Source organism: Nicotiana sylvestris, chromosome 11 (genome assembly GCF_000393655.2).
Source record: "Nicotiana sylvestris chromosome 11, ASM39365v2, whole genome shotgun sequence".
Lineage (NCBI taxonomy): Eukaryota > Viridiplantae > Streptophyta > Magnoliopsida > Solanales > Solanaceae > Nicotiana > Nicotiana sylvestris.
Window position 1 is genome coordinate 158372075 of NC_091067.1, and position 25808 is coordinate 158397882.

Below are 25808 nucleotides of genomic sequence, written 5' to 3' on the forward strand. Positions count from 1 at the left end.
TCTTTCGAGTACCTTAACGTAAGGAAACCTCGGTTGTGTATCAGGATTTGCAAAGTGCTTGGAAATTAAGGCCATAGAATAGGATGAATTTCTTTCAGTCAGCTCAAATGCCATTAATCCCCCCACATAATAAGTGTTTTGCTGACCTTGAAGCTGGTTTTCTATTTTGTCATAGAATTCATCCTTCATATCTGTGTCCAAATACAAAAGAATTTTGTTACCCCTATTTTATAGAATTACTTTTTGACAAGAAAGACATGTTGTGCTTTTAGTATAATAAGCTTTACCTTGGCTATTTACATGAGGAAAATACTTGAATCGTCGTTGCAGGACTATCATTTCAACTTCACCTCCAATCCTTTTGACAGCATCAATCGCGAGCTGTAAAACTGTTGAACCCTCAATGTTGGCTGAGTTTCCGTAAGACCAGAAAAGGAAAATGTTTGTATTTGAATAGAATCTCTGCATGGCAACTGGATTTCCTATTGTTTCAGGATCATCCATAAATTCCTCAAAGTAATAGAATCCAACTGGCATGTGTTCTAGTCCCTTAATCTTCAGAACCGTCGTGTAATAATCAATGGTCTGTACTTTACTGAACAACTCCTTTTCAAGTTCACTCAATTCCAGCACTTCATATTCAGGATCTGTTATATCAAATTAACATTAGCATCAAAGTAAGTGGAAACTCAAGCACGAATAAGGCTGCATATCATACCTGCTGAAATGGGAGATGGTGATCTATATGTCCTCCCATTCCTATAAGGAAATGCCCCGGATAATATCACTTTATCAAATTCCATACTTTGAAAATCCGCACTGCTGCTTTTGACATCAATTTTGACGCCTGAAGTGTCGCGTCTGACTGAAAGCACTTCTGTTTGGCACATGACTGTTATTGGCAAAGATTCACTAACTTTCTTCCATAGGCTTGTGTATCCGTCTTTGAAACGTCGAATTTTCCCAGCCATAGACGTTCGAGTGAACTCATGAATATATGCATAAGGCATGTCTTGAACAAATCCATATCCAGAAGCAGTGTAGCCATATGCAACAGATTTTGGAACATACTTAAATCCGCGACTTTCAAGAAATGAAGGTGTCATATCAGAAGCAATGTCACTCACAGCATGAACACCAATTCTACCTGAATCCTTTGCTTTGTCCTGTGAATAAACTTTTATGGTTCAAACAAGCTGAATTACGACAGCCAGCGTAAAACTAGTCAATTCATGAATTACTACGAATTACGATTCCTTTTCTTTTTGTATATCAACTGAATTCTTGTACATGACATAGACTGACCTGGAGTTCTAATGTCAAGGATATAACAGACACATAATCATCTGCAACTTTATTGTCCTGATAATTCCCTGTTTGGCTATCAATTAATGCAAGTTTGTGAGAGCCTAATTCCACAAGCTCACTTCCTGTTTCCTTTGCCAAATGGAAAATTGTTGGAGCACTATTTGCTGCTAGGACTTGACCTCCAAGATCATAAATTTTTCCTACATAACACACAAAATCTGTTACTTATCACAAACCCTCAAACAAAAAGTACTTACATATAAAACAAGTTTAAATTATATGCGCTGACAGTATAAAGAATTTTAATACGAGCCGTGCAAATTAACCAGCTATGGCAGTTTATTACTCTATTTCGTTATCAGTGAAGGGGAGCCTTGGTGCAACTGGTAAAGTTGCTGCCAAATGACCAAGCGGTCAAGGGTTCGAGCCGTGGAAACAGCCTCTTGCAGAAATGCATCGTAAGGCTGCATACAACAGACACTTGTGGTCTGGCCCTTCCCGGACTCCGCGCATAGCGGGAGCTTAGTACACCGGGCTGCCCTTTTAGTGCACAGAACATAAACTCTATATAAGACATTTTTGTATACCTTCAATATCAACAGATTCACACATGCCACCAACCGAGTGATGTTTTTCGAATACTGTCACATTGTTGTAGCCAAGATTACATAATGCATAAGCAGCTGATATTCCACTTGGACCTGCTCCAACTATAGCTATTCTTGTATTCACTGGAAAACATGGATGTATCTTTGAGAATTTATCTTCAATGGATTTTTGAGCATCCATTGCTTTAATTACCTTCAACTATACCTGTTAATTAAATACATAAAACAATTTTTTAGCCTCCAACTTCAACTTCCATATTTACTGATGGTCCAAATGTCTAAGAAGATGTAATCTTGAATTTAATGATTAAAGTAAGGAAGAATTAATACTAATTAAGTTAATGGGAGCTGGATAGACTAAAGCCTGCCTTGTTATTATTATTTTAAGTACCAAAGATTTGCTGGACATTTCTATAATGAGAACTATGTGTGGCAAAAAGAATAAAACAGAAGTTGGTTAGATAAAATATTTATCGTTGAAAACAATGGTTCTAATTATCATTTTTCATCCGGATGTATATGTCAATGTAATGTCAATATAAAGAAATCTAAAAAAAAAACAAAAAGAAAAATCGGTTCTCAACAAGACATTGTTCAAGAGAAGAATCAACATAATATTCCGCTGTTTACACTATTAAGTTGTCTAAATATACGTAACTATAGGTAACTGTTCATAAAAAGTGGGGACCGTAACTTGAAAAATAAGGCAATTTACCTACTACAATAGTTTAAAATATACCGATAATGTTAAAAAAGAAAACAAAATATACTTCGACCAGACGAGAGAAAAGAGGAAGAGAGTAACATACGTCAAGTTTGAATTACGAGGAACTTTGTTTGCTAATTGCTACTGAAATAACAAGGTGAGCTCTGCAATGAAATCAAAAGAGCTTATATTAGAAGCCAGTTATATTGTCATTGTAAAACTGTTACCTATATATCACTTAATTAAGTGATTATATATAGCAACAAAAATGAACAACGTATGCATGCAACAACAACAACAACGACCCAGTATAATCCCACAAGTGGGGTCTGAGAAGGGTAATATGTACGTAGACCTTACCCCTACCCCGAAGGGTAAAGAGGTTGTTTCCAGGAGACCCTCGGCTCAAAAAAGCAACAAGAGCCGATATATTAGTACCATAAAAATGCATAATAAAATAACAGCAATATAAGAGATATGAAATACAGAATACGAAATACGAAATAGATGGCTGGTATAGTAAAACTAGCAGGTAAAGCCCTGCATCAATAGACGACCAATGACATTCTTAGTCTAACTCCTAACTGGCTAGTCTCACTCTATTGTGCTGTAGAAATATTCACAACTTTCCCCTAACCTACAACCTTAATGCTCGACCTCCATAATTCCCTGTCAAGGGTCATGTCCTCAGTAATCCTAAGTCGCGACATGTCCTGTCTGATCACCTCTCCCCAATACTTCTTAGGTCGCCCTCTACCTCTCCGCGTGCCCACTACAGTCAGTCGCTCACACCTCCTCACCGGTGCATCAGTGCTCCTCCTCTGAATGTGCCCGAACCATCTGAGTCTTACTTCCCGCATCTTGTCCTCCATGGGGGCCACACCCACCTTCTCTCGAATATCTTCATTCCTAATCTTATCCATCCTTGTATGCCCGCACATCCACCTCAACATCCTCATCTCTGCTACTTTCATCTTCTGGATGTGTGAGTTCTTTACCGGCCAACATTCAGTTCCATATAACATGGCAGGCCTAACCACTGCTCTATAAAACTTACCTTTTAGTAACGGTGGCACTTTCTTGTCACACAAGACTCCCGACGCTAACCTCCACTTCATCCACCCCACCCCTATACGGTGTGTGACATCCTCGTCAATCTCCCCGATCCCCTGAATAACCGATCCAAGGTACTTGAAACTACCCCTCTTGGGAATGACTTGAGAGTCAAGCCTCACTTCAACTCCCGCTTCCGTCGGCTCAACTCCAAATTTGCACTCGAGGTATTCCGTCTTCGTCCTGCTCAACTTGAAACCTTTAGACTCAAGAGCATGTCTCCAAATCTCTAGCCTCTCGTTGACGCCGCCTCGTGTCTCGTCAATTAGAATAATGTCATCAGCAAATAGCATGCACCATGGCACCTCCCCTTGAATATGATGAGTCAGTGCATCCATCACCAGGGCAAATAGGAATGGGCTGAGCGCAGACCCTTGGTGCAACCCCGTAATAACTGGAAAGTGTTCAGAGTCGCCTCCTACTGTCCTAACCCGAGTCTTAGCTCCATCATACATGTCTTTAATCAACTTTACCTGTGCACTAAGCTCCCACTATGCGCGGGGTCCGGAGAAGGGCCGGACCATAAGGGTTTATTGTACGCAGTCTTATCTTGCATTTCTGCAAGAGGTTATTTCCACGGCTCGAACCGGTGACCTCTATGTGATCACATGATAGCAACTTTACCGGTTACGCCAAGACTCCCTTCGCACTCCATATATTTTACGAAAATCCCAACACTTCCATTATTAGTATTATGCATGTGTAAATAATACGTAGAAAAACTAGTATAAGACCACTACAAAATAAACAATTTACACAAACCATAAAATATTTTTTACACTCTTATCTGAAAATGACAGTTGACATGAGCAAAAAAGAGACATATTGAGAATTTAAACGCCAAATGGCAAAATTAAAAGAAAGAACTAAACCTTTAAAATTCTAAATTCAACTGCTCATGAGGTGAGATCAGTAGGAATTAGAACACAAGAGATGCTCTTAATTTTACAAAGGTAGCAAACAAAGTGTATATATAGTCTTCCATTTTCTATTGTTAATTCCGATAACTAATTTTTTTTACTATCTTTTTAATATTTATACTATGAATATTACGGCATATTCCAGCTTATGCCGTATTCATAACTTTGTGAACTCCATTTTAACACTGTGGGAAAGGGTATAGTTTTGCTGTCTGTTGTGATTCGGAGAATAGTGGGAGCAGAGGGAGGATAATTCGTTTTCTTTTCTTGGGTTCAAAGAAGAGAATATATGGGAGAGAAAAAATACATAAGCCGATTGTGTGTATGCACCAAATTATATTAATTTATTATTATTAAGTGCTAGTAACCAGGGGTGGAGCGAGCCTATTAGGTGCAGGCAGGGGTGTTTAAAACCGAACTGTAACCATTAACCGAACCGAATCGATGGTTTATTGGCTAATTAATATCGGGTTATCGGAGTAATGGTTGGTAAACCTATTGAAATTTTATAATTAATGGCTTAATGATTTGGGGGCGAATTACTCAATTTTCTTATCGTATAAACCGTTAACCCATTAAATTTTTTTATTTTTATACTTTTATATGGGATCAACAGGAGTATTATCAGAAAATAAATTTGCAAAATGCCTTCAAGTTTTCAATCAAGTTTTGTAGGTGTACGGGATTCCGATTGTATATAAGTTTTTAGTCCGCTTGACCAGTTTTTAGTCTTTTTTTATATGAAATAGGATAGCTATGTAACCAAAAGAAATACTTATAACAGGTTCTTTCATGTAGCAACAAATGTTGACAAGCCTGGTAAACCAAAAAGGGAATGGAACTTATAGTCGAGCTAGTCACTTTATCAAGTTTGGCCGTTTGGTATTCCTAAGACTAGGATTGTTCAAAATATTTCTATTTGATTTAGCTGATACTCACTAATCCGATACCAATCGGCCCGTTGTCTTATTGGATGGCTAATAGATTACTACATTATTTATACTCCGATAACCGATAATCCGGTCGAACTTGACCGATAATTATTAAGCGTAATTATCCACCCATTCCGCCCGATAAGCACCCCTAGGTGCAAGTTCGGCCGAACCCCAGTCACTTTTGCTTAGACATTGTATTTGTATTAGAAAATTTATTAAATATATATAAATATTTAATTGTGAATTCAGTAACAAAGACAAAGTATGAGTTCCATAGCAAATTCATAACTCATAAACTTGATACTACATGTCATCCATATTATCTATCTTTTAAGGTTTTTGTACACAACTAAAAAAGATAATTTAATATCCTTAATCATAAGAGCATTTTGCGAAACTATCCTTCATCTCTTCTTAAAAATCTCACGTATTACTCCACTAAGAATCAAGAGTCAGATAATTTTCGCTTGAAATCAATGAATTACGGATATTCCACATTCTTATTGTTTGCATTTGATTTAAATAGTTTAATACTAATAAACTCTATTTTTACTTAATTATAACTAGAATATATATTTGAAAAAGGTCAACGTTTTGGTTTTTGATTGGGGAACTAGTATTATAAAATTAATTGAAGATGACACAAACCACTCTTGTGTCACAAAAGGCCGGCATTGTCATCAAAATACCTTAATATTTGTAGGACTAACTACAAATGTAAAAACAAGAGTAAGAAAACAAAAATAGCACAACAACAACGACCCAGTATAATTCCACAAGTGGAAGAAAACAGAAATAGCATATATCTTAATTTCTTTAAGTTACTAGTTCAAGTAAACCCAATGGCTGAAAAAGGGGAGGGGGTTATAAAAGGAATTGCAATTGATGAATATTGATTTAATAAGTTAATATATTAGTTTACGGAGAGAGAAAAGAGTAAGAATATTGATTTAATAATAGGGAAAATAAGTTATAAAAAGGCAACTGGAAAAAAGAATGTCAAAATAGGTTGAAATGTAAGTTATATTTGTACACGCTAATTTCACAAAATAAGATAAGAAATAAAATATACAAACTGAAATTTTTAGCCTCTTAAGAAATAGATTAAATCCCTTGTAGTTAGCTATAATTACAAAAGTCTTATTATTGATTAGGTATGCCGAGAGACATGTACTGGTTAAATACTTAATTTACAAAATTGGTTAAGGTTGTGCACTAGAGACCATCATCAGTTACAATTAGTTCAATATCAAATTGAAAGTGGGACGAGATAGCCATAGACTTTATCCGATTACTTTGAGTGATTGTTGATCAGTTGACCAAACTAGTTCATTTCCTACCGATCATTTTTATTTATGAGCCGTGATATATATTGATGAGATAATGTACCTACGTGGAACACCTCTCCCTGTTGACTACGCTTATGTGGCAATATTGTCCAACAAAAAAAATAGCACTCAAAAAAGGAGCATAAATGTTAGAGAACAAAAAACACTTTTCTCTTCATGTTTTTGACCCTTTGGTCACTCTCTTGTTTGGCCTCAGCATCTTTGAGGTATGATTGCATGTTCTCATCCCTTTTTTGATTGATTCAATTGATGTTCTCGAACAACAGATAAAAACAAGAAATTAGGCTCACGAGCTATTTCTGCAGCCTCATTGGTCACTGTTGTTAATAATATTTCTACCATATTTCCAATCTAAATTACTGCGGAATAGTGAAGCTTCATCCGTTCTTTCTGTCCAGGTGCAAGTCTGCATCTTCACAAACATGTCATTTCACCGAGCCTCTCTCCGAGACAATGCGCAGATAATTCGCCTTTCATGAGGATCGAAACTTACCCGATGAATTTCGTTACCTTAAGACGGTTAAATTTATGGCCGCCGTTTACCCGGTCTTTGGCCGTCAGCTCCCTGTTATCAGGTCACCAACTTCCTTGACCCTTCCAGCAATGGGCATGCATCAGCTCCCATACATGGTCTTACGACTTTGCGGAGACCAACGTTTTTGATAAGCACTCGCCCTGAATTGTGTAATGCACACCGTTGGATAGCTGATATCAGTATATCCTTTATCATATGGAAGGTCAACCTTCTGAAATGCCTAAATCAATTCATTCTTTAAGTCAACAATCCCCTGCATAAAAGAAATTGCCACCTACCTTACAATAGAATAAAAAGAAAAAGGATTGGGCGTCCATTTCTTCTTGGTCAAACTATTATTGATGGAAAAAGATTTAATATAGCAAAATAAATCTTGACTAATGTTCCAATGTATCTGAATCTACACATCTTCAAAGGCTATACCTCTAAAAATTCTTGAACTGCCTTCCTATCAAGGTTAGCCATGATATAATGTGAGCAAATCTTATTGAGTAGGCTAAAAAATTATCATAAATCCCTTTGAATGTCCTTTATACACAATGTTGGACATTTTTTTGATAAGGTAAATTGTATTAATCAAAAGGGAGAAAACTCCCGTATACAAGAAGTATACTAAAAAGTAGAGAATTTACACTAAAATATGATTCTCTACAAAAGACGCACAATCTTCTATACTAGTAGGGGCTATATGAGTGCACCAAAAAGCGATCAAAGATAAAAGACTATTCTTAAGATGTGAAAAATGAGACTCAATCCCCTCAAATCTCTCCTATTTCTCTCCCTCCAAACTATCCACATGAAAGCTAGCGGTGCGAACTTCCACGCTTTTTGCTTTCTTCTTCTACGGAAACCGACTCAACTATATAACATTTCCTTTACAGTGCTTGGCATCACCCATTGAACACCAAAAAAATTCAGGATTGCCCTCCACAAATCCGAGGACACAGGGCAATGCAACAAAAGATGATCAACTTCTTCCCCTGAGCTTTTACACATGTAGCACCAACTAACAAGTGTAATTCCTCTCTTTCGGAGATTTTCAGCGGTCTATCTAATAAAAACACAGAAGATTCTACTCTGGCAGAATTTCTTAGTAGAATTAGTATCTGAATCATTTGAGTGCCTCTTAAATATGGATGCAGCTATATACAGAAACCAGTATATAATAAATCCCTACCTTTTGTAACAAATATTTTTCAAAGATCACCTAGAGAAATCAAGCACTGTAACAATTAGCAACACTCATACATGTCCATAGAGAAAGCAGTTTATAATAGAAAATGAAATGACCATCGTCCCTTTGAAAGGAGATGTTTGCAGCACAAGGAAAAGGAGAACTATGGTAAAAGGTCATATACACAATTAACAAAGTCAATATTATATCTACTTGATAACTAATAGAATGTCTTTCTCTTTCAGAACTCAAAACTATAACCTGATTGATAAGTCTGGAAAATTGTCTGGTTTGTCCTCCCAAGTAAGAACAGATTGTCTCTGTTCATGTATTTCTTGTTTGGTCAGCTGCAATATAAAGTGTTGGTATTCCACGGTAAAGTTGCTGTCATGTGACCAGGAGGTCACGGGTTCTGAGCCGTGGAAATAGCCTCTTGCAAAAACGCAGGATAAGGCTGCGTACAATAGACCCTTGTGGTCTGGCCCTTCCCCAGACCCCGCACATAGCAGGAGCTTAGTGCACCGGGCTGTGAAAAAGGAAAAAAAGGGTCTTCCATGGTGTGTTGGCACTTGGCAATTGACAGTTTCAAAGAATTCCAAAGGCCAAGCTATAACTTAAATATAGGTCCCTATTGAAAGCCTAGCTATTTTATTACTAAGAATTCAAGGACCTGAAATCATGCATACCACTAACTCTACAACCAACAATAGGATTAAAGATTTAAAAGTTGAAATCCACAAGCCAGATAGCAGAGTTCGTGCCTTTCACTATTTTATTGCATTTAAAATTCTTAAATTCCATCTGTCCCATGTTGAGCTAGGAAAGACTTTAATATTATTTCCTTTTGTTCTCCTGGTGTTGGATGGATGCCTAATTCTTAATATTTATGAAGGGGCCAGGAGATGGTTGACTTTAGAACAATAGATAGATACATCAGTAGGTTGACCAGCAATACAAAGAAGAATTCAGAACTATTAGCATTGCAATAGAGATAACATTACACAATTTGACTCTCAGATTCAATTTGTGACAACAAAACATGGCAGAAATTCTGCTGACGGTAGTAATCAAGAAGGCTGCAGATATTGCCGGTGAACTTATTTCAGCACAAGTTTCTAGGTACAGTAAATTGCCAGAGAACACAAAATGGATCGAAAGAGAGATGAGACACATGCAATCTTACCTCAAAGATGCTGAGTCCAAGCAAGCAAGAGACCAAAGAATCAAGAACATGATCAAGGATATTGAAGAAATTGCTCGTGATGTGGAAGATATTCTGGATGAGTTTCTTCCCAAAGTTGCATCCAAGGGAGGAAAATCACTAGGGTTTTTAAAGAAGACTTTTCAAGCCATTCCGTTTGCAATAGCTGCATTTAAGTTTGTTTCAGAAATTGAGAAGATCAAGAGAAGGGTGCATGAAATTGATCGCATAAGAACAACTTATGGTATCATGGATACCAGTGCTAGTGCTGAAGCTGATGGCAACTGGGATTTTAGAAGATCATTTCTCTATGCCGATGAACCTGATGTTGTTGGTCTAGACAAAGATTGCCAAAGTTTAGAGGCCAAATTACTTGATGCACATTTAAGGTACGCTGTAGTCTCAATAGTTGGCATGCCAGGTCTGGGAAAGACAACACTTGGAAAGAGAATTTACAGGCGTGTTCAAGGTAATTTCGAGTGCTCCGCTTTAGTCTATATTTCTCAAGAGCCAAGAATGAGGGAGCTTCTACTCAGCATAGCTAGACAAGTAGGCCTACCAGAAGGAAGGAGAGATGAGGACTTGGAGTCCAACTTGAGCACATTCTTGAAGGAAAAAAGGTATCTTGTTTTCTTGGATGACATTTGGAATACTAGAACTTGGGATTGTTTGAAACTTGTCTTTCCCAACAATTGTAAAAGTGGCAGTAGGCTTATTATTACTTCACGAAATAATAATGTTGGTCGATACATTGGAGGTGAAAAATCACTTCATAAGTTGCAACCTCTAGATCCAGAAAATAGCTGGAAGCTATTCTCCAAGATGATCACAACCCTTCAAGAAACCACCATCGATCCACCAGAGCTGACAGACATTGCTAGAAAGATAGTAGGAAGATGTGGTGGCGTGCCTCTAGCTATTGAGATGACAGCAGGTATGTTGCGTGCCCGAGAAAGAACAGAACTTGAATGGAATGGGATACTCAAGAAAATAGGTCTAGATGATCAAGACAAATTCTCAAAGATTTTGACTTTGAGTTACACGGATTTGCCGGCCACTTTAAAACCTTGCTTTCTCTATTTTGGACTCTTTCCTGAGGATACACAAATATATGCTTCTGATTTGATCAACATGTGGGTTGCTGAGAAATTTATAGGAACTGAAAGGGGGATGGATGCTACAGATATTGGGGCAGACTACCTAAACATCTTGGTGGCTCGGAATTTAATCCAGGTTGCTAGTAGAGGATTCGATGGAAGGATCAAAAGTTGTCGAATTCATGATCTTTTACACGATCTTTGCATTACACTGGCTGAAGAGAACAACTTTTTTCAGAAGGTAGACAGCAGAGGTTTTGGTGCTACGACTACCAGAATTCGAAGACTTGCTCTCCATCCTCAACATGTCACTGAGTATGTCACTTCAAACTCCGAAGCTCCCAAGATTCGCGCTTTGCTATGTTTCACCAGTGATTACCAGGGAATCGACCAGCAACATCTCCAACATATGATTTCCAGATTCAGGTTCCTACGTGTTTTGAGTCTAGAGGCTAGATATTCTTGGTGCTCTTTGCCAAATGAAATTGTGAACATGAACCACTTAAGTCACATTAAACTAAAAGGAACTTTCCATGGAGAATTTCCTTCCCGTATATGTTATCTTGAAACGCTTCTTACCTTGGACATCCGAGGATGTTTGGGAACCATATTCCTTCCTACGTCTGTCTGGAGGATGAGGCAAGTAAGATATCTCCTTCTTGGATATACTACTAACTTCATATCCTCATTTTCTCTCACACGCAGATTTAAGCACAAAAATCTGTCCCTTCCAGATAAGGCAGATTCAGTAAATCTCCAGACACTGTACAATGTACAATGCAAGTATTTGAAACCAAGCTGGTTCTCTAAATTCATCAATTTAAGAAGCTTGAAGATAAGGTATATCTCAGAAGAGATATTGAGGGCATTGATGGATGCAGCTCATGTGTTACAGAAGCTCGAGAAGCTTTGTTTGAGCGGAAATTTTGACGACAGATTTATAAGTATTGACGCAGAGGCAATCAGCAGTACATATTATGCACAGACATTCAATCTTTCTGGCTATCATTATCTTACCAAGCTGAATATTGAGCACATACCACTGAAAAAACTACCCAACTCAGAAGCATTTCCTCCAAATATTGTCAAACTTACTATTTCCGCATTTACAATGACAGAAGATCCAATGAATACACTAAAAAGACTACTCAAATTGAAGATCTTGAAACTCAGAGACTTTGACTACAAGAGTGTAAACAAGCTGGATTGCTCTGGAGTAGATAGTTTTCCGCAACTTGAACTGGTCGAAATTGAAGATTGTAGTTCTCTACAAGAATTGATAGCGGATGATATGGGAATGCCAAAGATCAAGAAGATTGTAGTTCTTAACTGTCCTTCATTAAAGAAAATCTCAGGGAGACTTCAATGCAGATTGCTGGAGAAGACATCTGATGCAAAAAGGAGGAGAAAATAATGGATGTTGGTATTGTTGTTTTGATAGATTGAGACTCCATGCCATTGTTCTTTTATTTGTTAAGACATCCTCAATATCCACAGACTTGCTTCAACATGTTTTCCCTGCTAGCCTCACTGTATTTCATAGGCACACACAATCATGATACTCCTTTTCTTCCTTCCCATACTCCTTTTTCACCTAACATCTGTATACTTTCAAAACAATAATGGAGATTTGGTTGCCAATGGAATGTGCTGTCATTGTTCTAATAATCTATAGTAGTAAAATTCAATTTCTCAATCTTAATGCAATTCATGTCAAGAAGATTGCTACTCACAGCCTCGCACATTACGTGGATTGAAAGTTCTTGATTCTACAACTCTTACACTAAACTTAATCCATGAAATGAGTTATGTGATAAAAGACAAGGATTTTCTCGAGTTAGGGATGGCAATGGGGCGAGGCGGAGCGGGACGGGTTAAAACAATTTTTAAAATTTTTAAAGCGGGGCGGGACGGGTTGCGGGTTCAATGCGGGGAAACTTTGAATTTTATCTTTTTTGAAACAAAGCAATCATTTCAACTACAATTTCACATTCTTCTGCACTAGCACAAATACTATTTTGATTTATAATTAACCAATTTGCATAAGTCTCACCAAAATGATATTACATAAATCAAGATATCGTATTAGTAATAGGAAATGATAGTAACCCATTTATTTTGGAAGATCGGCATAATACTCTCTCAATTTTATGTTTATGTGATTCTATTAAACTCTCCATTTTATAAAATAATAAAATGTCAAACTAGTTTGTTTTAGAAAAAAAAATTAAAGAAGAAAGAAAAGAAATAAGTGGGGCAGGGCAGGGCGGGTTGAAAACTTTGTGGGTTTTGCCAAACCCGCCCCACCCCACCCCATTGTCATCCCTAAATAGAGCTCTTGCCTAAAAACTAACTATGTCATTACTATCACAGTGAAGTTAGCAACTTTCATCCAACCTTTACGAAATGTTCATTCAAAAACTAATGGTGCAAATGAAAACCAAATGGAAGCCACGCAATTATGACTACAATTATGACTAAAATTACTTCCAAACTAAAAAATGTTTGAATTTGGAAGAACTGAATTAGCATGTTTCAGTTTTTAGTCACCAAAATAACTCAAATCAATCTTCTAATATTACAAATAAACTAAAATTTTCTGATAACTCAAAACACAATAGAATTACCTGAATCAGAAGATTTTGGACTGTTTTGTGAAGGAATTGGAGGTTGGATATAGGTTATCTTTGCTAATACTCACTCAAAATTACTTCATTCGCCGTCGAAAATGGAGGAATACATCGGAGGGGCGGCGAAGTTTTCTGATAGTGGAGGGGAAAGTGTGTTTTAGTTCAAACAAAACGGACCTAATGCGATTATAAACGCAGTGCAAATGCGACTTATAAATCCTAGTAAGCAAATGCGACTTATAAATCCTAGTAAAATGCGACTTATACTCTATATGCGGTTATACACCGACTTAGTTTCGAATGCACATACTGTGAATTGAAATTAACCAACTAAACTTCTATGCAAATGTTACACTTTGTCCTCGTTTGTTTGCACTTGAATAAGGTCTAAATCTTAATTATTTAGATCTCAAACATTAAGTGCGTTTGTTTTTAAAGTCTGAATTTTAATTATTCAGATTTTAATCATTAAGTTCATTTTTATGTTATCATCTATATTTTTATTAATTGTTGTCACCACCTACCATTATCAACTACCACGATACCACCATAACCACCATAATCAACCACAACCACCACCACCACTACCATCATCCTCACTCATAGCCGCCACCATTATCGACTATCACCACCCACCATCCCCACCACCATCATTCTCAAACACAATCAACAACATCCACCTCAACTACCACAACTAACCACCACATCACCATCAACAACCACAACCGGCAATGTCCATCATTATGACCGACCACCACCCACCACCACCTTCTTCAATTACTATTACCACCACCATCCGCCATTATTAACTATCACCGCACACCACCATCATCCTTAATCATAATCGTTGTGAGCATGCGATTTTTGCCATATACGAGATATTCCTATAAAATACAAAAATAGATTTTTTGTTAATTATTTACCATTTTAGGAATTTTTGTAGAATTTTCTTAATTATTTGCATCTCTTTGCATGTTTAATTTTTATTTAAATCATGAAAAATACCAAAAATATCATGTATTGCATTTAGGATTTGTTTTTACACTTTTAGAATTAATCAGTAATTATTTGTTTTAGAAATTTGAAAATCACAAAAAAATAGCTTATTTTTACATTTTTATCTTTTAATTTTTAGTTTATTGATTTTTTTCTCTTTTAATTTAGAATTAAGTGTTGTTTATAATTTTTATAATTAGTTAATTAGTTTAATCTCACGTTTTAGATAATTTAGAATTTTTAACTATTAGGATTTTAATTAAAAAAAGAAAAAAGAAAAGGAAAAAGGAAATAAGAAGAAGGGGTTTTAATCTAAATGGGGTTGTTTTAATTAATACCCCAATTTGGCCCAAATTGTTCCCCTCAAAACCAACTGACCCAAGCCCAATCCCTTTCAACCCTGGTCCGACCTCCCCTCACCCAAAACGACATAGTTGCACTTCAAAACTATGTCGTTTCAACTTGTTCACCCCATTAAACGACCAAATACACCCCTGTCTTCATTAATCCATTTAGTCCCATTAATGTTAAACCTAATTCCTTTTCTCTCTGAAATCGTCACCCGCCTCTACCGTATCTCCGCCGCCCGAAAATAGTCTTACAGCGGCAGAGCACCTCCAAATGCCTCCAAATCTTAACCCTACAACCTCCACCATCTCCTCGTCCATGTCCCGCTGTTACTTTCTCCAAAAGACCACTCAATCTCTCTGAATTGCAGATCCAAAAAATAAAAATCCAAGCTTTTTCTTTTTGCCCTAATTTTTTCAGATTAAATCTTCAATTCATAGCAAGGCCCCGTGAATTCCCCAGCTTCTTCAACAAAAGATTCCGTTTGATGTCAAGACCACCTCATCTCATAGTTTTGGACAGATTTCGGACAAAAGTCTTGAACGATCCAAATTCTTCAAGCCTCTGATTTGTTTTGTCTGAGGCATGTGGTGAAAATTGTTGCATGAAGCATTAGCCATGGAAGAAAGTCCGGCTAGTATTCATGTAATAATTCCCACCATTGGCCGAATTTCGTGGATTCATCGGAGTTCTAGTGGATCCTCTTACCTTTTCTCAAGTTGTTGAAGTTCTTGGCAGTCTAATTGGTATACTTCTTCCCCTGCTTTCATAACCCTTTATGTGTTAACAATTGTTGTCCAAATTTGTTTGGTTTGGTTCATGATTAATTCATCGGTAATAATGACTCTTTAATTAGGTTAATCGCAGTTGTTAATTTTATTTTCGAGTACTTTTTTTAGAAAAAAATTATTTTCCCGTTTTAGTCCAAGCCTGTTTGTTTAAACCTTCTTTGAATTGATTCTTTTTGGGTTTGAATTTGGGTCTTCGGTGCCCAGGCCCAAGTAAAATTGGGTTTGTGGTTTAAGTAACCCAGAGGTCTAGTACTGCCTGGGGCAAATACTTGTGATGACCCAAAAGGTCATCACTTATTTTTAAAATGAATTTTGTATTTTGAGGCCTTATAAAATTCTTTTAGCATCACCTTGATTTGCGTGCGGAGTCCACGCGCGTAGCCGGTAAGCTATTATGTGAAAATCTGTGAAAAATGATGAACTTTTGACTGTAAAATGAATTAAGTTGACTTCGGTCAATATTTGGGTAAACGGACCCAGACCCATGATTTGACGGTCCCGGAGGGTCCGTAGGAAAATATGGGACTTGGGCGTATGCCCAGAATCGAATTCCGAGGTCCCAAGCCCGAGAAATAAATTTTTAAAGAAAATTATTTTCTAAAATTATTTAGGAGAATTGAAAATGAATTATTTATTAGAACTTGATGGTATCGTACCCATATTTTGGTTCCGGCGCCCAGTACAGATCTTATATGTGATTTAAGATGGTTCTGTGAAATTTGGTAAGAAACAGACTAGAAATGACGTGAATCGGATCATTTTTGAGAAAATTGGAAATTTAAAGTTCTTGAAAAAATTTCATGATTTTGATGCTAAATTCATAGTTGTTGATGTTATTTTAGTGATTTGAATGCACGAGCGAGTCCGTATGATATTTTTAGGTTGGTGTGCATGTTTGGTTTGGAGTCCTGAGGGCTCGGGTGAGTTTTGGATAGGCCACGGGATGTATTTTAGACTTAGAAAATTGCAGATTTTTCAGCTGTGCATAGCAGGCCTACAGGCTTTGCAAATGCGAGCGGCTTGTCGCAATTGCGAAAGAAGCCCAAGCCAGCTCCATCTCTCAAATGCGAGACTATCTTCGCAAATGCGAAACTTCCCAATTTGGCCTGTGATCGCAAATGTGATGCTTGATTCGCAATTCCCAGCTCGCAAATGTGAGCCCCCCTTCGTAATTCCCAACTTAGCAGAGGTCGGGGTTCGCATTTCCCACATCTGCAACCTGCAACTTTTATACTTAGACGAATTTTTAACCCATTTTCATATCCTCTCAAAACATAAACACTCTAGGGCGATTTTTCAAAGGCTTCTTCTTCTCCAAATTAATTGTAAGTCGTTTTTAACTAGTTTTCTTCAATCCTTAACATCTTCTAACATGATTTCAACTCAAAATCAATGATTTTCATGGGGAAAATTGGATGTTTTGGGTAGAACCTAGGTTTTTGCAAAAATTGGGGATTTGGGCCTCGATTTGAGGTCCGATTTCAAACCAAATTATATATTTGGGTTCGTGGGGGAATGGGTAAACGGGTTTTGGTTCGAACCTCAGATTTTGACCATGTGGGCCCGGGGGCGATTTTTGACTTTTTGGGTAAAACTTTGGAAAACTCATTTGCATGCATTGGGGTTGATTCATTTAGTGTTTATTAATGTAATTAAGTAGCTTGTGATTATATACGAGCGAATTGGTGGTGGAGTCAAGGGGTAAAACTATAATTGTAACGTGAATTGTGTTCATGGCATCGAGGTAAGTGTTTGGTCTAACCTTAGCTTGAGGGATTAGGAGTCGAGTCTTATTTGCTATGTGGTAATTGTTGAGTACGACGTATAGGCACGGTGACGGGTATCTATACGTTGGTGTCTCGCATGCCCGTGAGTCTTTATATTGTGATTATCATGACTTCCTTGTATCTTTCATGCCTCGGTGATGGTTTCTATTTGTTGTGTAAAGTTTGTGGAAGGAATTGTGACCTATGAACATTGAGGAGCGTTGGCTCAAGTGGTAATACTAATTGTGAAAGTATAAGTGATAATTGAACCTTTAGAGCATTGGCTCGAGTTGTGAAGCGAATTGTAAAGTAAAAGTGGGAAAGAGAAGAGATCATTATGTTGCCCCCCTTGCCGGGCTATTGTTGCTTTATTTGTTATCTCACTTGCCGGGATGTTGATATTATTGATGTTGTTCCATCGCTGGGACTAAATTGTTGAATTGTTGTTCCCTTGCCGGGACTAAATTGTTGAATTGTTGTTCCCTTGCCGGGATTCTTATTATAACTTCATTTATTCCATTGCTCTATTGTTTGTAATTGTTGTTTGGGTGAGGAAGAGAGTTAAAACACGAAGGGTAATACTGTGCATTATTTTTGTGAGGAAAGAGTGTAAAGTGATCACGCCCAACTATGCCTTATAAAAAGGACAATGCGGACGTTGCAAATATAACCTGAGTATTCCGCCCAAGGTCGAATCCACAGAGAATTAACCTATCAATCACAATCTTTAGAACTACTAAACTCTTGAGAACCAACTTCCCCAGACGTTTGAATCACCATTGATGGTTTCTTTACTAACTAAGATTGCAAGTAAATAACCAGCTGTAAACTAAAATGCTAAAGTTGTAAACAATAATGAGAAAATGCTAAGGTAATGACTTCCTCTATTGATGTAATCCCTTATGTTTATGCTTCATATAAATTGACCAACACACCTCTATCAATCATGAACGCTCATCTTACCACAATTCTCTCCCGAGTAATCACAGTAATATACTCAATGCACTCTCCCGAGATATACTAGCTAACTTTAATTAACACAGTTCACTTCAGTTTGCACTCAAGGCTTCGTTATCCCTAATCCCGCCTTTAAACCCGCAGTTATAGATCCCTCTTATAGTTTGGGAGTAGTGTTGTTCAACAATAACCTAAATATGCACTCTCTCCCGAGTTATGCACACTAAATAGACACAGCTAATTGAGGATCCTGTCAATTAACTACAATAAGAACATAGTTGAATAAATAAAGATTGAAACTAGCAATTTGTATTCACATAAACAAGAAGTTCATCCCCAATAGGTTCCATCAAAACCTTAGACAAAGGATTTAGCTACTCATAACTATGGGTAAACAAACTAAGATAAGATTCATCATAAACTAGCAATAAAAATCAATGAAAAGAAGAAAGATGTTTTGGGTGATCTCTCACAATTGTTTTTCTTGCCAAGATACTCTCAAATTCAATACATGTCTCTCTTGGGCGGAGTTTAGTGTTTAAAATAGGGTTTTGGGCTAAAAATCCCGTGTTTTGCACTTTAGTCCCTGAACTTCCTCGCGCCTGCCGCGGTTCTGCCGCGGTCGCGGTGGAACCGCGGCCAAACAACTCCTCTGAATCTCCTTCTGTCCGCGAGCAGTCTTCACTGCGGTTCTGCCGCGGTCGCGGTGGAACCGCGGCAGAATCATTTCTCTGATTCTTCAGCCTGTTTTTGCGTGGTTCACTTGGGATATTTCACTGATGGCCTCTCTTTCTTCAATTTTTGACTCCAAAAGTACTCCCTAGCCTTCCCTAGTCATATATAACCTGCAAGTCATGAAAAGCACTAATAAGAGCATTTTGTTATCACTTTTATTATCAAAACTATGCAAGAAGGCGGTTATTTAGGGCCTGAATATAGTTAAATTCACCTATTATCAACACCCCACACTTAAACTTTTGCTCGTCCTCGAGCAAGCTAAACCACACTTCTAAGCTTAACCATTTCATGCATTACCCCAAGTATGTCACACCCGCCATTTTGACGGAACCACCTAAGCAATGTGCCAGTCATACCCCAGATGCAGACTCTACTGCCATGACACACTTGTGCTCACTCTAGTTACTCTAACAGAGGTGAAGACTTACTTTTCCTTCCCGAGTCACATTCCCTCACATCAAAAATCTGAGAGAAGTTCCACACGCATAAAATTCAAACACAAGGAACCGAAGATAGAAAGAATTCACTCACTCTCAGCAAAGAACATTCACATGCCACACAGACACACCATAAGCTTGCCCATAGTGTAGTACTCTACTAATCGAGCTGGTTTAGTCAAAGATCAAGAGGTCTTTATTTGGTTGTAATGTAGGCTAAGGGTCGGGTAGGATACATTTGGATGTAGTGACTAACCTCCTTAAGCACTTTTAATACACACTTCCTTTTATCTCAATTTCCCTGCTCAACCTAATCATTCCTCCACATTTTTGTTTCACAGGTGACCCCTACTTTTCTTTAGGTGCAACTGGGCTTCTTGTTTTTTTTTAAATGCCAGTGCACTATTCAAACGATTCATTCTTGATTCCCCCTTTTTTTTCGCTAACTCTCTACCACCCCACACTTTGACTTTTGTATGTTCCTTAGTGATTCAAGTGCTTCTCGGAGGTATAGGTTCAAACAATCAGCTATTCAAACACAGGGATATGGGTCATTATAGGGTTATCAAAGAACAGGCTTCAAGATCAAAAGGTTAACTATGGCAATATAGACAGGTGGATTCACCATTATATATAGTCTTACACAAAGAAATGTCTCTATCATCTCTAAAACCCAACAGCTTCTATTTCGCTTTGCAAACACACAGGGCAAGTTCTGGGTATCGCATGCAAGCACAGAATGCAAGTAAAATCTCACACACTTAGCATGTAACTCATTCTGAATCAGTTTATCAACACACTCATATGAGCGTTCAAGCAAAGCAAGATGTGCAAAATTAAGGCATAGATTTACAAGTCCACAACTGAGCCTAGACGTCACACTCTTAAGTTCATTTTAGTTGTTTGCAGGTGTGTACATCCAGGGTAGCATTCTAGCCTTTACCCATCTTAGTCCTAACTACAAAAGGAAAATCTACCTAACCCGGTTCAAGAAAAACCCTTGGAAAAGAACCGTGGCCAAAAGAAAAACCAAGGGGGACTTACTACACTGCCTAAAAAGGAAAAAAAAATAAAGAAGAAGAAAAAAACTTCATGGACTATTTCCCTCAAGAGTACTTGTCCAAGTGGTCCGTCCTCAGGAAGAGTCTTCTACCTTTTTTTTAAATCCAATTTGGACCCTCAAGAGACCCGTCGACAAGTGTCTGTCGTTGGTCTAAGTCAGACTCCTCATATAAGTACAGTCAATTGTATACAACAACATCAATTTCATGCTACAACATACACAATGTCTATGTATAGTACACATATCACTAAAGCAAGTCTCTCACCCCACACTTAAAGTCATGGCATGTCCCCATGTCATATCAAGAAGGTAAAGAGAAGAAGGGTAAAAAGACTTCCCTGAGACTTAATCAGAGTCGGAGACTGTGCTGGGGTCCACATGGCAAGCTCTCCCCAAAGTAAGGAACCAGGACATGAATCGGCTCTCAGACCTGGCCTGCCTCTGAGTCATGGCATCCATATGCGTGTGTAGGCCCTCCACCAAGGTACGAAAATCGGAGACCTCTTCCTCCATAGAACGCAACATAGGATGGGTGGACTGTGATCTGGATAAGCCAGACCCAGCATGGGGGCGCCGAGAGGGTCCGGCACTGTCATAGGATCTCTTAGATAGTGCCATAAGAACCGGGTCATCATCCTCATCATCGATCTCAATAGTCGTGCGTGCACCCCTGCCCACTCTGATGCTCGAAGCTTTGAAGGCTGCTTTAGGGGGCAACTCTCCATCATCAGGATTTGTGGGGACATTCTTCCACAGGCACAATGTAGTCACCAGGGAGGGAAAGTAGAATCCTTTTGACCTCAGCGGGGACCGTATAATCATTTCGTCACCAATAAGCCTTGCCGCATCAAAATCCTTCTTTGTGATGAAGCACCACGTCAAAAGGGCTCTTTGGAAGTTCACATCAGTCGTATTGCTTGAGGGCAAGAACCGGCTGTAAATGACAGTGAGCCAACACTTAGCCAAATGGGTGAACGAATTGGAGTTCAGGGTGATGTGGTCACGTATCCAGATTGGTTGCCCCCCTGTGCAGAGTACATTAGTCATAGTATCCCAAGTGACACCTGGGGCGTCCTAGTAATAGTCGATGTCACCAGTAAACCGGGGCAGCCGCAATACCTGTCGAATAGTTTCCACTGAGGCATCTACCCATGTGCCTCGCACAGTCACCTCCCACAGCATATGAGCTAGGCAGTTCGCGTAGAACTCCCGTACAAGCATCATGTTCACTGTTTCAGGTTCATCAAATAAGAACTCCATTTCCCTCCGCCGGATTTCCTCATACATCTCCTCCTTTTCTGTACGGAGGGTTGCCCTGTCAATCGGTATTTCAGGGATGAAGCTCTTTGAGGCCTTGGCATGAAATTCATCCTCTGCCACTTCGAATTCGAACCTAGAAGCATCATAAGTAGGCTGTTGGGACGTGCCTGCCGATCTCTTCTGCTTTTTACGAGCCATATGACCTGCAAAGAATACAGAAGAACCATCAAATATATCCTACATGTGCCAGCCGGATGGTTACTCAGACTTCACCACCCGATGGCACCAAATAATATCTCCCATTTATTCCATTTAGACACTATGCCAAACCCTCAACTCGTCATGTGTTCAAAGTTACAATCTCCACAATGGCCCCACAAGCATACAACACCCACACTTACTCCTTCAAGTGAGTCACATTAAAAATAACACCACCATTTACCAAATACAATACCACCACAACCTAGGGTAGGCCCAAACTGCCTCAAAATAGCACCACAAGCCCTAAATTCCCGACCAAAAAGGTCCCACCACCAAGCTACACCGCATAAATTGCTTCTAGGCCTCCAAAACATCTAAACAACCTCCACAATCGAAGTAGAAGAAAGACTCAACCATTTTAGCACCAAATAAATCCACAAGAAGCAAATACAACAATAAAACAAAGAGAAGAAGCAAAAATTGAAAGGAAATCTACACTATTCCTACCTAGGGTTTAACTAAATAAGTTTAGATCAAATTTACACTAAGTTAGAAGATGAAATAGAGAGAGAGAGAGAGCTTACTTGTTTTGTTGAGGGAAAGTGGGTGGTGAAGGTGGAAAGTAGGGGAGGATGATAATGAAGTTTTGTGAAGATGAGAGGAGAAGAGAGAAGATAGAGAGAGGTTAGAGAGAAAGGAATGGGGGTTATTTTTTGTTTGTGGTTCTGGGCTGGTGGGAGAGGGTTTAGTGGTAGGTGGGAGGGTATTTTGTTTAAAGGGGAAAAGAAAAAAAATTAAAACAAAACAGAAAAAAAAACTTACCTGGACCCCATCTGCGTCTGCCGCGGTTCTGCCGCGGTCGCGGTAGGACCACGGTAGGCCAAGTTCATATGGCCCTCTTGACTGCGGTTTGACCGCAGTCGCGGTAGAACCGCGGCCTGACCCCATCTCTGATTCTGACGCCCTTTTTTTTTAATTTTATTTTAAGAAGAGTTACACTCACAACAATTTCATGGGTTGCCTCCCATGTAGCGCCTGATTTAACGTCGCGGAACGACCCAGATGAGTGCAGTTAAAGCTCGCTCGACCTCCGTGGTTCAGTCAACTGCAGTTGAGACCCTTCCTTGGGCTCGCTCATACCCACATACAACTTCAATCTCTGACCATTGACTCTAAATGTACGAGAGTCATTCTCAGTGGCAACGTCAACCGCTCCTGACTGGAAAACTTCAACTACTCGAAATGGTCCAGACCATCGTGACTTCAGCTTACCCGGGAACAACCTCAGTCTTGAGTTGTATAGCAATACCATGTCCCCAGGTTTGAAATTTCGCTCAACAATGTTCTGATCGTGTAGCCTCTTCATTCTCTCTTTGTACAACCTTGTGCTCTCAAAAGCAAGATACCTGAACTCCTCGAGCTCATGCAATTCTGTGACTCTTGACATGCCCGCAGCTTCCATGTCTAAGTTTAGTTGTTTCAGTGCCCACCACGCTTTATGCTCGAGTTCTACAGGTAGGTGACATGCCTTCCCAAACACTAACTTGTATGGTGACATACCAATTGGTGTCTTGAAAGCTGTTCTGTAGGCCCAGAGTGCATCATTTAGCTTCCTTGCCCAATCAGTTCTTGTGGCATTCACAGTTTTCGTTAACACACTCTTGATTTCCCTGTTGGATACCTCAACCTGTCCACTAGTTTGCGGGTGGTATGGAGTAGCCACCTTGTGGTGCATATCGTATTTTATAAGCAACTTCTCGAAGGCTCTATTGCAGAAGTGAGTGCCTCCGTTGCTGATAATCGCACGTGGTGTCCCAAAGTGGGTGAATATGTTCTTCTTTAGAAACCCCACCACCACTTTTGCATCATTGGTGGGAAACGCTACAGCTTCCACCCACTTGGACACATAGTCTACAGCAATAAGGATGTACTTATTGCCATAGGAGCTGACGAAGGGACCCATGAAATCAATCCCCCAGACGTCGAACACTTCTATCTCCTGAATTGGGTTCATGGGCATCTCGTGGTGCCGGGAAATGTTCCCAGTGCGTTGACATTCATTACAACCCTTCACCCATGAGTGAGCATCTTTAAACACAGTCGGCCAGAAAAATCCGGCTTCTAGCACCTTTGCTGCTGTCTTGATCCCTCCAAAGTGTCCACCATAAGTCGATGCATGACAAGCCTGCAAAATAGAAGATTGTTCTATCTCAGAGACGCATGTCCGGATCATGTTATCCATGCATATTCGAAAGAGATAGGGCTCATCCCAATAGTACAAGCGGCTTTCACGAAAAAATCATTTCCTCTGGACCGATGAAAGGTCGTGAGGAACTATACCACTGGCCAGGTAATTGGCCAAGTCTGCATACTATGGCGCTTCCTGATGAGTGGTGGCGAGCAGTTGCTCGTCCGGAAAAGTTTCCAGAATTTCCTCAACTTCAATTGCATTTTCAGCCCCCTCAAGTCGTGATAGGTGATCATCGACTTGATTCTCAGTGCCCTTGCGGTCACATATTTCAAGATCGAACTCTTGCAACAGCAACACCCAACGAATCAGGCATGGCTTAGAGTCTTTCTTTTCTATTAAGTACCTGAGAGCGGCATGGTCAGTGTAGACGATTACCTTTGATCCTATCAGGTAGGATCGGAACTTGTCGAATGCGAATAGCACAACTAGCATCTCCTTTTCAGTCACCGTATAGTTCAACTGGGCTCCACTCAGCGTTCTGCTGGCATAGTAGATTGGGTGCATCAATTTGTCCTTCCACTGGCCCAGCACTGCCCCCACTGCGTAGTTACTAGCGTCACACATTAGTTCGAATGGTTGCTCCCAGTTGGGGGCAACAATGATGGGTGTTGTGACCAGCCTCTGCTTCAACTCCTCAAACGCTACCTTGAAATCATCAGAAAATACAAACGGGTGATCTTTCTCTAATAACTTGCAGAGAGGTTTGGTGATTTTGGAGAAGTCTTTTATGAACCGCCGGTATAAACCAGTATGTCCAAGAAAACTTCTGATTGCTTTGATGGAAGTTGGTGGAGGCAGCTTTGCTATTACATCAACCTTTGCTTGATCTACTTCTATTCCCTTGCTTGACACCCGGTGCCCCAAGACTATGCCTTCTTCTGCACATTGAATACAATCTCTTCGTCATTGAGTCTCATCTTAAGTTCCCCGGTCTCACAATCAATAAGAGCTCTCCCTGTGGCCAAGAATGGTCTTCCTAAGATGATAGGAATTTCTTCATCCACTTTGCAATCCAATATCACAAAATCTACAGGGAACACGAATTTCCCCACCTGAATAAGCACATCATCAAGGATCCCAAATGGACGTTTCACAGTCCTGTCAGCCAGCTGCAACAACATAGAGGTGGGTCTAGCTCTCCCAATGCCTAACCTTTTGTAAATGACCAGGGGCATAAGATTAATGCTGGCCCCTAAATCACTAAGTGCTTTCGCAAAAGCAAAGTTTCCAATAGTGCATGGAATAGTAAAACTCCCTGGATCAGAGAGCTTTTCAGCAACAGGTCTAGTTACCACTGCACTGCACGTCTGAGTAAGTGTCATTGTGGCCAAGTCTTGGAAGTCAAATTTCCGGGATATTAAATCTTTCATCATTTTTGCGTATCCAGGCATCTCCTTTAAAGCTTCAATCAATGGAATATTAAC

At 39.2% G+C, this 25808-nt stretch overlaps 1 long non-coding RNA gene across 2 annotated transcripts; it reads right to left on the reverse strand.

Moving 5' to 3' along the window:
- Window positions 1-7029: 7029 nt before the first annotated feature.
- Window positions 7030-13275, reverse strand: LOC138882271 (uncharacterized). 2 transcript variants are annotated; one of them, XR_011403751.1, is made up of 2 exons: window positions 9832-13275; window positions 7030-7694 (listed from the first exon to the last, which is right to left on the reverse strand). It is a non-coding gene; the product is annotated as an uncharacterized lncRNA (long non-coding RNA). The 2 variants fall into 2 exon arrangements; XR_011403750.1 differs by having other exon boundaries at window positions 7030-7727.
- Window positions 13276-25808: the final 12533 nt, after the last annotated feature.